This window comes from Oncorhynchus mykiss, chromosome 15, assembly GCF_013265735.2.
Source record: "Oncorhynchus mykiss isolate Arlee chromosome 15, USDA_OmykA_1.1, whole genome shotgun sequence".
In the NCBI taxonomy this organism is placed as follows: Eukaryota; Metazoa; Chordata; class Actinopteri; order Salmoniformes; family Salmonidae; genus Oncorhynchus; species Oncorhynchus mykiss.
In genome coordinates this window covers 20999559-21007746 of record NC_048579.1, presented here as the reverse complement: position 1 = coordinate 21007746, position 8188 = coordinate 20999559, and the positions used below count along the sequence as shown (strand labels likewise).

At 40.9% G+C, this 8188-nt stretch overlaps 1 long non-coding RNA gene across 1 annotated transcript; it reads left to right on the top strand.

Annotated features, from left to right (window-relative positions):
- The first annotated feature begins 474 nt into the window (after positions 1-474).
- LOC110489780 lies at positions 475-5629 on the top strand. The gene is made up of 3 exons (XR_002468620.2): positions 475-761; positions 2280-2395; positions 5572-5629. It is a non-coding gene; the product is annotated as an uncharacterized LOC110489780 (long non-coding RNA).
- The last annotated feature ends 2559 nt before the right edge of the window (positions 5630-8188 follow it).

Genomic DNA, 8188 nt, shown 5'->3' with positions numbered 1-8188 from the left:
ACACTTTCAAAGACAATATGCTATTGAAACCTTGGTGAATAACCTTTTGTTTTTTTCCCCTGCCATTTATTAGCGTCCTCTGTGTAAAGTTTGCATAAACTCAGTCTTAGTATATTGCATACACAAAAACATGCTTTAGCCCCTGTGTATTTCTCAATTAGACTGAGTGAATATCTGATAAGGTGCTGAGACAAGGGGCATGAGGTCTTGGATTTGTAAGTGTCACACTGTTAAAGATCAAGATAGCTGTCAGGTCATCGTTTGTACAGTGTGGAGGAAGTGTGAAGCTGTTGACAAGGTGATGATGTACTGGTGACATAGCTGTAAAGGGTGTTACATCCTTCAAGACCTGTGCATATCACCCCTGTATAGTATAATGCATGTTGGAGCCCTTTTGACTCTTACAACTTCACACCCTGGCCCTCGCTTCAGCCTTGAGGTTCTGCAATTAGCTTCCACAGCTGAACATACCATCCCCTGCCCTTCAATGACTCGCTAAGGATCCCATTCCCAGCTGCCGTGTGTCGTGCTTGATGTACTTCAACACATGGATTCACCTTAACCTATTCTTCTGTTGTCATTTGTCTCCATATATTGACAGACTGCCAGGCCATCTCTACTGCTCCCCCAGGCTAAGACCATCTCTTCCCTCACCAAGGCACGTGGGTTCCCTGACAGTAGGTGAAAGAAAGATATAGGTTAGTGATGCAGGAGTAGCCTCCACAAATCTTCCTCTAGCAACAGAATCACCACTGACCAAGGTAAGTCATAATGACATTATCTGTATGTCCTATCGGACTGTCAGCATGCAGTACTCAATGTGCAGGTGCAGGGATATTATCTTTTAAGAAATGTGTGTATTAAAGAGCTGCAGCCTTCTCACATAAATAATTCCTGGCCATGAAAGAACACATACCTTCCTCAAGCAACTCATGTTAAGATTTTAACAAAAGGGGACTCTACCAAGGGCGTCATGGAAAAATACAATATATTGTTAATTTTACACATAATTAAGTAACATTTATCGAATTTACAATCAGTTTCTCCTTTAAAATAATAGGTGCATTACTCCTCTGCTTTTACCATGGCAGATGTCATTCACCTTCAAAGACAATATCCCAATTGAAACCTTGGTAAATAATATTTTCTATAGTTTTTCTCTTGTGATTTATAGGGATCCTATGTTTAGTGTATGCATTAACTCAGTCTTAAGCCCTGGTTACAACACTGTATTATTTTAATAGGATCCTATGTTTAGTGTATGCATTAACTCAGTCTTAAGCCCTGGTTACAACACTGTATTATTTTAATAGGATCCTATGTTTAGTGTATGCATTAACTCAGTCTTAAGCCCTGGTTACAACACTGTATTATTTTATTAGGATCCCCGTTAGCTGTTGTGATAGTTAGGGTTAGATGATCAATAGACGGGTTGCGAACTGAGTGTGATCAGATCTTCCTGACCACCTCCAGAGATAGTTCGGGACGTGTTGCATAATTGTGTAGATGTGTAAAGGAATCTGGACATTCAAATAGTTTAAAATGGGTCAACGTCAACATTATCCAAAAAAATTTTTGGGGGTCTCAGTTGATGACTACCCAGATTCGTGCAACAGACGTCGTGTCTGAGACACGTTGGCTGTAGGAAGAGACTAGTGAAAGTGTGAAGCTGTCTACAAGGTGGTAATGTAGTGGTTGACACAGCTGGAAAGAAAGTTACCTCCTTCAAGACCTGTGTGTGCAAGTGCCCTGTATTGTCTACTGTAATCCCCTTTAACTCATACAACTTCACACCTTGTGCCTCGCTTCAGCCTCGAGGTTCTGTAATTAGCTTTCAGAGCTAAACATACCAGTCTGTGTACCTCAATGTGTCCCAATCCCTCCCATTCCCAGCTGTCGTGGGGTTAGGGAGGGTGCATTTGAGACTTTTGAGATCTGCCCTATATCGCAATGTTCCCTCGTTCGGGGTTGAAGGGATGGTTCAACTAAATTACTAAATTACATATTGGTTTCATTAACCAGTAAGCAGTCTATGGACTAGGTAATACAGCAATCCATGCTTTGGTTTTGTTTACCTGGCCACTGTCTACAAATGCTAACTTTTTTGCATTTCTGACCTAAAACCAATGCAAGTCAATATCCCAGATACAAGGAAACTGATATGTAAATGTGTAATTTGGGTGAACTACCCCTTTATGGGTTTATTTGAGACTTGTTTGATGTACTGGAACACATGGATTCCCCTTAACCTATTCTCCAGTCATCCTTTGTCTCCATAGATTTACAGACTGCCACACCATCTCCACTGCTCCCTCAGGCTACGACCATCTCTTCTCTCACAGGGAGTGAGTGAAAGAAGAGAGGATGTGCAGTTGGCCAGCAAAGTGATGCAGAGGTAACTTCCACTCCACACCAGAGTGCTGTGTGGCTCTTAAAAGGATTTCCAACAAAATAATATGTTGCTTCTGCATTTTTCTTGCGACTTTCACCAGATTGAAAAAAAAGCAGAATTTCTTAAGTACTATTCAACATGCAGTATTGCTTTCCAGAATCTTAGATCATTCCTCAGATATCATATAAAGATTACTTTACTACATGTACATCAAGCAAATTTTCCTCTAGCACAGAATCAGCACTGACCAAGGTAAGTCATAATGACATTATCTTTAACTCCTATCGAACTGTCAGCATGCAGTATTCAATGTGCAAGGCATACTGTGTTTTTGACAGCTAAGAGAAAATTGGATATTAACTCAGGCTTTAGATGTAATAATAAGTAGTATAATTATAAACAAAATCAGTACATTTCCTTAAGTGATTGAATTATACTTCAAATAAATGATTTGGGTACTTTTTTGGTTTAAATTTGCCCAAGTCACATTTATTATTTTTTACTATAACTTATAATATAGCTTCCACAAAATAATGAAATTAAATTATGTATTTTTATAATTAAATGTCTGCTTTTATTTTATTTTTATTTCACCTATATTTAACCAGGTAGTCCAGTTGAGAACAAGTTCTCATTTACAACTGCGACCTGGCCAAGATAAAGCAAAGCAGTGTGACACAAACAACACAGAGTTACACATGGGATAAACAAACGATCAGTCAATAACACAATAGAAAAATCTATTGACAGTGTGTGCAAATGTAGTAAGATTAGGAAGGTAAGGCAATAAATAGGCCATAGGGGCGAAATAATTACAATTTAGCAATTAAACACTGGAGTGATAGAAGATGAATATGCAGAAGATGAATGTGCAGAAATAGATACTGGGGTGCAAAGGAGCAACAAAATAAAAATAACAGTATGGGGCTATTTACAGATGGACTGTGTACATGTGCAATGATCAGTAAGCTGCTCTGACAGCTGATGCTTAAAGTTAGTGAGGAAGATATAAGTCTCCAGCTTCAGTGATTTTAGCAATTCGTTCCAGTCTTTGGCAGCAGAGAACTGGAAGGAAAGGCGGCCAAAATAGGAGTTGGCTTTGGGGGTGACCAGTGAAATATATCTGCTGGAGCGCGTGCTACGGGTGGGTGCTGCTATGGTGACCAGTGAGCTGAGATAAGGCGGGGCTTCACCTAGCAAAGACTTATAGATGACCTGGAGCCAGTGGGTTTGGCGACGAATATGAAGCAAGGGCCAGCCAACGAGAGCGTACAGGTCGCAGTGGTGGGTAGTATATGGGGCTTTGGTGACCAAACAGATGGCACTGTGATAGACTACATCCAGTTTGCTGAGTAGAGTGTTGGAGGCTATTTTGTAAAGGACATCGCCGAAGTTACAGGATTGGCAGGATAGTCTGTTTATGTTTGGCAGCATGAATGAAGGATGCTTTGTTGCGAAATAGGAAGCCGATTCTAGATGTAATTTTGGATTCGAAACGCTTAATGTGAGTCTGGAAGGAGAGTTTACAGTCTAACCAGACCTAGGTATTTGTAGTTGTCCACATTTTCTAAGTCAGAACCGTCCAGAGTAGTGATAAGTGGCAGCATATAACACTAATAATAACAATAATAATGTACTGTGTCTCTGGTTAAACATCTCAACACCATACACAGAGACCTGCACTAACTTATAACAAGTAAAAACAGACATTTAGGGCTCTATTCAATCAGATCCACTTTAGCCGACATCCACATAGCGGTTGTTTTAGCTGTGTTGGAGGTGGAACTGCATTAGAGCTGTCAAATCCACAAGTGGCTTCTGGCATAATGAATGAACTCTACTCAACAATCTGGATGCAGTCTATCACAGTGCCATCCGTTTTGTCACCAAAGCCCCATACACTACCCACCATTGCAACCTGTACGCTTTCGTTGGTTGGCCCTCGCTTCATACTCGTCGCCAAACCCACTGGCTACAGGTTATCTACAAGTCTCTGCTATGTAAAGCCCTGCCTTATCTCAGCTCACTGGTCACCTTAGCAGCACCCACTCGTAGCACGCACTCCAGCAGGTATATCTCACTGGTCACCCCCAAAGCCAATTCCTCCTTTGGTCGTCTTTCCTTCCAGTTCTCTGCTGCCCATGACTGGAATGAATTGCAAAAATCTCTGAAGCTGGAGACTCACATCTTCCTCACTAGCTTTAAGCACCAGCTGTCAGAGCAGTTTACAGATCACTGCACCTGTACATAGCCTATCTGTTAAACAGCCCATCTATCTACCTACCTCATCCCCATACTGGTATTTATTTATTTATTTTGCTCCTTTGCACCCCAGTATCTCTCACATTCATCTTCTGCCAATCTACCATTCCAGTGTTTAATTGCTATATTGTAATTACTTCGCCACCATGGCCTATTTATTTCCTTAACTTACCTCATTTGCACTCACTGTATATAGACTTTTTGTTTTCTTTTGTTCTACTGTATAATTGACTTTATGTTTTGTTTATTAACAACATGTGTTGTTGTATGTGTCAAATTGCTATGCTTTATCTTGGCCAGGTCGCAGTTGCAAATGAGAACTTGTTCTCAACTAGCCTACCTGGTTAAATAAAGGTGAAATAAAAAATATATATATTTTAAAAAATTAAAGCAGACATTGCCATTGGCTGCACTAAGAGTTGTATTAAGAGAAATCCCATGCAGCCTGGTTTACAAGTTCAAACACTGGAATGTGAGATGTAATCTACACCTCGATTAGGCTGATATGAATCCTCATTATCTCGTTTAAGGATTTTCATCTTGAGTGTCATTATTTATATAAAGAAACAAAATATGCTTCTCTGCATCGCTGCTAAAATCTGGGTAAAAGATTGAAAGGAATGTGAGTCTTATTCATTACATGTAGATATTTCTTGCGAAAGTCTACCAAACTTCCCAGCAGTTAGACAAGCTAGCTATGCAAACTTGATTGATAGCTTGAAATGGCTTCTTGGCAGCTAGTTATGAGTTTGGGGACCTACAGTATCTGGGCTGGCTAAAGCCAACTTCATAAAATTACTAGGTATTACAGCGAAACAACAACATAAAAAAAGATGAACAGGGCAGCTCTGAGGGTGACATTCCCCCGTGTCCCCTATGTGCATTGTCACGCCCTGATCTCTGTCTCCTCCCTTCAGGTGCTCCCTCCTGTCCAGCGCTTCCAGAGTCTCCCTCCTGTCCAGCACTTTCAGAGCCTCTCTCCTGTCCAGCGCTTCCAGTCTCCCTCCTGTCCAGCACTTCCAGAGCCTCTCTCCTGTCCAGCGCTTCCAGTCTCCCTCCTGTCCAGCACTTCCAGAGCCTCCCTCCTGTCCAGCGCTTCCAGAGCCTCCCTCCTGTCCAGCGCTTCCAGAGTCTCCCTCCTGTCCAGCGCTTCCAGAGTCTCCCTCCTGTCCAGCACTTCCAGAGTCTCCCTCCTGTCCAGCACTTCCAGAGCCTCCCTCCTGTCCAGAGCTGCCGGAGCCGCCCGTCAGTCAGGAGCTGCCGGAGCCGCCCTGTGGGGTCTACGTCCCGCGCCAGAGCTGCCACCGCGGACAGATGCCCACCCAGAACCTCCCCTATTAGTTCAGGTTTTGCGGCCGGAGTCCGCACCTTTGGGGGGGGGGGGGGGGGTACTGTCACGCCCTGACCCTAGATTGCTTTGTATGTTTCTATTTTTCATTTGGTCAGGGTGTGATGTGGGTGGGTATTATATGTTGTATGTCTAGGTGTTGGGTTTCTATGTTTAGGTTTGGTATGGTTGCCAATCAGGGGCAGCTGGTTATCGGTGTCTCTGATTGAGAACCATACTTAGGCAGCCTGTTTTCCCACTAAGGGTGCGGGTAGTTGTTTTCTGTCTCTGTACCAGACAGAACTGTTTCGTGTTGGTCTATTTTTGTTATTTTGGTCGTAGTGTTCTGAGTTAAAATAAATATACATCATGAACACGTACCACGCTGCACTTTGGTCCTCTTCACCTTCTTCAACCCACGACAGCCGTTACAGGCATGCCACCTCTGGTGTCTACTACGGAATGTGCATAATTTCACAGTCATAGTAGTGTTATAATTTCACAGTCATAGTAGTGTTATAATTTCACAGTCATAGTAGTGTTATAATTTCACAGTCATAGTAGTGTTATAATTTCACAGTCATAGTAGTGTTATAATTTCACAGTCATAGTAGTGTTATAATTTCACAGTCATAGTAGTGTTATAATTTCACAGTCATAGTAGTGTTATAATTTCACCCAGGTTGAACTAATATACTATTATCAGATTCCCCAAATATGGTTAGTTGGATTCCCAGGTATTCATAGGAAATGAGTGGGTGTCATGGTCGGTCTCAAAGACTGAGAAAATAGCCTTCATTTTACAGGACCTCACTTTAATGTTATCTCTATTTTTTGTTGTAGGACAGTCCATGACTTCTGATAACTTACCAGATGTGTCAGGAGAAGCCAGTACAGAGGTGGTTAATGGTACAGCTTGTTTTCTACCTTCCCCATGTGGGCAGCGTGGGAAGTACAGGGAGAACATTCTGAGTTAGCAGCCTAGGAGGTCACACACACTGGTTTCACCCGTACTGTAGACAGGGGAAAACAGACGAAGTGTTAGCTCGTTGTTTCCTTGTAGTCTTTGTATTTTTAATTAAAGGTAAGCTAAATATTTTACTCCTTAGTGGGAAATAGATGTTCCTATATTTACCATCTGTAATAATATTTTGTTGATTAGTACAGTAATGTAGTGAATGTTTTGTTGAATAAATATTGTGTTGATCAATAATGAGTAATGTCATTAATTGAATAAATGAGTAAGGCAGAACTGTTTCAGTAGCCTAAATGTCTCTTTAATATTGTGCATTTTTTATTTGTTTTATTTAACATTCATGTGACCCACAAAATAAAAACATGTATGGTGTCTTTATACAGTAAGACATGTAGCCATGCTTGGTTAGTTGTCCATAATCTATGACCTAATAATATTTATTATAACCCTACCATTAACATCGGCAAGCCTAAAATGGTCCGATTGACAAAACTTTACCTTCATGTCATGCGAAATAGACATCATGCGTTTGAAAGGTTAGCTAGGCTCTTTTGGCTGTTCTGAGACTTGTTTCGTGCTTTGACACTCTCCAGTGTTAGAGCTATGTACAGCAATATGGCAAAACAAAAATGACTTCACTATAAGATTTCTGCAGTGACGCATGGGAGTGAAGTAGCTTAAGTTCATTACATTGACCTCTCAGACTGAAGTGAATCCCTTGCGAGCACAACTTGTGCATTGCAGGCAGGAAAACAAGCACAAATTCAAAGGACCAATGCAAATAGTAGAAGCTCACACAACCTTCAACACACAGTGTCCTCCGTAATTATTGGGACAGTGAAGCATTCTTGCTTCTTTTGGCTCTATACTCCAATAGTTTGGATTTGAAATCAAACAATGACTATGAGGTTAAAGTGCACACTGTCAGCTTTAATTTGAGGGTATATTCATACATATCAGGTGAACCATTTAGAATTTACAGCACTTTTGTACATTTGTCCCGATTTTAGGGCAACAAAAGTATTGGGACAAGTTCACTTATGTGTGTTAAAGTAGTAAAAATGTAAGTATTTGGTCCCATATTCAATGACTACATCAAGCTTGTGACTCTACAAATATGTTGAATGCCTTTGCTGTTTGTTTTGGTTGTTTTTCAGATTATTTTGTGGCCAAAAGAAATGAATGGTAAATAATGTATTGTGTCATTTTGGAGTCACTTGTATTGTAAATA